This window comes from Vicia villosa, linkage group LG6 (genome assembly GCF_029867415.1).
Source record: "Vicia villosa cultivar HV-30 ecotype Madison, WI linkage group LG6, Vvil1.0, whole genome shotgun sequence".
Taxonomy (NCBI): domain Eukaryota; kingdom Viridiplantae; phylum Streptophyta; class Magnoliopsida; order Fabales; family Fabaceae; genus Vicia; species Vicia villosa.
In genome coordinates this window covers 78,714,449-78,719,122 of record NC_081185.1, presented here as the reverse complement: position 1 = coordinate 78,719,122, position 4,674 = coordinate 78,714,449, and the positions used below count along the sequence as shown (strand labels likewise).

General features: G+C 40.3%; 1 long non-coding RNA gene across 1 annotated transcript; it reads right to left on the bottom strand.

The window, feature by feature from the left end:
• Positions 1 to 1,264: 1,264 nt before the first annotated feature.
• Positions 1,265 to 3,203, bottom strand: LOC131609264 (uncharacterized). Its single transcript, XR_009286045.1, has 3 exons — positions 2,495 to 3,203; positions 2,096 to 2,406; positions 1,265 to 2,001 (listed from the first exon to the last, which is right to left on the bottom strand). It is a non-coding gene; the product is annotated as an uncharacterized LOC131609264 (long non-coding RNA).
• Between the last annotated feature and the right edge of the window lie 1,471 nt (positions 3,204 to 4,674).

The following is a 4,674-nucleotide window of genomic DNA, read 5'->3' as shown; positions in this document are numbered from 1 at the left end:
TGAAATTCAGTTCAGTTGAAAGAACCGCCTCCGGATCTCTAAGATCTTCCGAAGGAGCAAGCCCTCTGATGCCCCAGATCAGTCGGAAATATCCATTCCCTGACGATTTAGTTCGTTCAAAAGAAGATATGTCTGCTCAGTCTTGATGTCCCCAGATCAGTTGAAGACAATCTTGATTCCCGATGCCCCCAGATCGGTCGAGGAGGTCCATTTTCTTCCTGATGCCCCAGATCAGTAGAAGGCACAATCCTGATGTTTCCGATCAGTTGAGGACTTCCACCCACCTGACGATTTATTTTCGTCGGAAGAAGACTTGCTTGCTCAGTCCTGATGTCCCCAGATCAGTTGAAAGCATTCTTTAAAATTCCCGATGCCCCCAGATCGGTTGAGGATATCCATTTCCTTCCTGATGCCCCCAGATCAGTAGAAGGACACAATCCTGATGGTTCCGATCAGTTGAGGATGTCCACCAACTGACGATTTATTTTCGCCAGAAGAAGACATGTCTGCTCAGTCCTGATGTCCCCATATCATTAGAAGACATTCTTAGTTTCGATATTCAGATCGGCCAAAGACGTCTATTTCGCTGTGATATCCAGATCCACCGAAGATGTCGACCTTCTCTTGGTGCCCAAACCAATTGAAGTTTTTTTCCTCAGCAATGGGGTTGCCTGTTCCTTCTTATTGCAAGTTGGAGCTACTTAATTATCTAGATCAATTGAAGTTTTTTCTCCTTGCTTGCGGGGTGGTACTTTCCTTCTTATTGCAAGATGGAATCTTCTATTGATCAAGAGTGCAAATTTTCGAGTTCATTCTGGTATTCAATCTCCTTCCACCTCGACAGTTCGAAACTTTCGCTTCTCACTTGTCAAGTTCAAGAAGTTTGAATAGGGGCAGCTGTTGCACCCCAAAATTTGCCCTCTTTCTTTGAGCTATAAGTTATGGAAGGACGTTTATTTCGTCGCTTAAAAATTAAGAAAAAATAATAAAAAGTTTCTTATACACGGTGTCTACAATCGATAATTCAACTGAGCTTCATTAGATCTCATGTGCAGGAGTTCTTATGTGCTTAATTTGTATCTTCCTCAAGAATTCCTTAAAGCATCATTGTTATGTCAGTTTGAAATACCAATGCGAGTCATGACATGAGGGGTGAATTTGTAGATTCATTGTGATCAAAGAAGTTTTGTTCTCATCATTGTAACTCGTTGTTTGCAACATAAGTTGACTTGGATCTAAGACAGCGTACAAGGTTTTAATTCACATTCTCGTGCAAGTATGAGGTATAAAGTTGTGTCGATTCAAGAGACTACTTAATGACATGAATTTAGATTTGTGTTCAATATTAATCGATTTGTTCTTAAGCATCTGATTTGTCGAGAATTAATTCAAGCTTGCCAAAATGGAAGGTTCATTCATATGGTCTTTCGGTGCACAAGTTTCAAGACTCATGTCATTAGTTCAAAGTTTTGTTGTGTTGGCACACGTTTTGTTGGGTTCACGCCATGACTATGGGACGGTATGCAAGACATTTGCCAAAGGAGTTTGGGACTTCAAATTCAATTTAAAAGAGAAGATTGTTTTGAATAATTGGGGGGATTTTGTTCATTGAAGTTAAAAGGTATACTATCCATTACAAAAATATTAAATTCATCCAAAAAAATAAGAAACAGTATACAAATCACAGGGTCCATTTATTACATCCCAAACATTCATTCACGCTGACCGGCAGCTAAAACCACTCAACATTAAACCGACCCTGCACCTGCAGCAGAGAAGAACATGGAAGAAAATCACTAATAGCAAAAGAGGAAAAAGCTTATAAAAGGAACAAATCAGTTTCAACAGAGGGGGCTCTTCATCTCAGTATTCACGATGGAGTCCGGGAGAACGAATTCACGAAAGTGGAAGAGCAGAAAATTCATAACAGATATCGTAACAGCATGTAACAAACTTCAATCTCCCTGAACCTCTCTTCTTCAATCGTACGCTACCATCACTCTGCAAGAGGTTATAACAGAAAATGAGAGAAAAAAAAAAACGGAACAAAATTCGTAACAAACTTTCTGGAGATCGATTGAAGCTTTCTTCATACCTCTAACCAAAATCCTCTTCTATTCATTCATCATCACCACAAAATCCATCTTCATCTTCTACACAAAAATTCAACAAAAACGGTAACAAACTTCTTCATCTTTCTCTCTCGATTCATTACACCTTTAACCGAAATCCTCTCCAAACCTTCTTCAATCTCACCTTCATCAACATCGATTCAACCTTCACAGATTCGACCATAATCAATCTTCTGCAACCATAACCATCACCTTTAATCTCCAAGAACAATAATCCTCAACAAAACTCTTCCTTCGACAACCTCCAACGTTCATCTTCATCTACAAACTGAACCTGCAAAATTATCACCAACAGAAATCAAGAAGAAGAAGAAAAGGTGTGAATCAGATAGGGGAAATAAAAGGTTGACGCTAACGCTTACTCCAATTCTTCGTCACCGGCATCTTCGAATCCGCTATAACCACAATCTTCGTCATCATTTCTGATCGACTCCAACACAAAAAACGCAGCGGCACGTAATCTGCAGCTTCTTCTCCACCGCGAACAACGACGTCGTCTTCGCATTGTTCTGAACTTCGTCTACGACAATCCAATCGAACTCCTTCCTCTTCAAATCTGTAGAAAAACAATGATCATTACCGTCACCGAATCGGATTTGTCTTCAATTTCAACAAGCATCAATGAAGCTTTATCCATCTGAACTCTGTCACAACGGCGCACGTACAACATCGACACAAACAGGGATTGCAAACGCAAAGAATGAAAGAGAGAGGCGATTGGTTGAACGGAGGAGTATTAGACAGAGAGTTAATCGGAGAAAGTGAGTCAGGGAGAAATGAGAGAAGAGATGAGTGAGATGAGCGACGGAGTTACATCGGAGATTAGAGGAGAGAATCGCCGCCGTTTTGATCGGAGAAATGGAGACTCTCCGCGGTGCCGTTTGTTCATGAACGAGGGAGATGAGAAGCTTCTGAGTTCAAGAACTCCATGGTCCCACTTCTAACCCTAATTCCCCATTTAATTTCTTCTTTGCATCAGCATGAGATTTAATGTGATTAATTGGACTAAATTGGTGATTAATTAGGACTAAATGTACATAATTACGTCTTTAGCATTGATTGGAATAAATCTGAACTAATAATTGCTAATTGAAATTAGATCTTTTTTAGATTAATACAAAATATTGAATAAAATTCTGAAACTAAGTGCAATTGGATCGATATTTTTGGGCCTGCTATGCGATTTACTGTTCATGCACCCCCTTGGCCCATGTTCCATCTTTTTTGACTGAAAAATGAACAAAAACATGCTATCGGACCATTAGCAATGGGCCCTGCGCCCTCCACCTAGTCTGCACCCCTGATCTCAGTGTTAAACCCTCCTGTGTACATGAATTTACATTAGATTTTAATTGTTTTACCTAGTTTATTTTCTATTATCTTTAGTGTAATAAAAACATAAAAAACAATTATATTTGTTAGACCTTTGCATGATAAAAAATGAATAAAAACATGTATTCTTTTCTAGTTAGAATTAGATTTTTGTTTTCTATATTTGTTTTTTATAATAAAAAACATGCTCTCTTGTTAGATTTTAATTGCTTTGTTACATAGTTTTGCTCTAATTCTTTGATAAAAATGTCATAAAAAACAATTTTCTCTTTTTAGATTTTGTTTAGGATTTAATTAGAACTTAATTGCTAGTATTTTCTATAGCGTGCTTCCTTGTTACTACTGATTTGTTTGTTGAGATGTGCGAGATACTTCGAGAGAGCCTTCAATTGTGATTCGACTTGCATTGTGTTCCACTTTATTTGTGGGACAAGAACCTATTTCCGATGCCAGTCACCTGATCTCTCATTCATTGAGATGTATACTCTTGTATTGTCTGGACTGTTTCTCTTGCAGGTTGCTTGTGTGGTTATGCTCCACGTGTACCACATGTCGCTCGTGATTTATTTTCACGACGACGCTTTCTGACTCGCTTTGCTTGATGATGGCTTACGCGAAGTATTTCGGACATCTCTGCTTACGCTTGCTAGCTCATCGCGGATTTGCTATCCGTTCGGTATCTCCTTGTCCCTTTTACTGCTTTCTCGCATCATCCTTTAACATGAGAAGTAGGACCTAGACATGCATCTGGCCAAGCCCTCGAAAGAGGCTCTGTTTTTGTTGGTGTGTTTACATTTGTGCTTTGCGGCAGGGAGTCACGGTGTAATAAGTCCTATATGGCACTCCGTTAAGTCCTCATGGAAGGCATGCGGAAAGGGTTAGCAATCAACCCCCGCCTAGTCTCATCGAGTCTGTTCAGTATGCGCACGCTACGCGTTGCTCGCTTTTGAACCTGCACAAGATCATGTTATCAAGCATGTCAGGAAAAGGGTTCATGCAACCGGACCCCCGCCTTTCCTATAGCTCGCGTCGCTCGACGTTGATACTCGGTGTACGCACGCACCGTTTTCCTTTACGATCCGTGACGGCTTGGTTGCTGAGAGGGAATCGCTCCTCTTGTCTATGGCCCGATCATTTTCGCGAGGTCTAATGCTTGGTTGACTTAGGTTGAGTTGCTCCCCTTGGCTATGGCGGGACCACTTTTCCACCA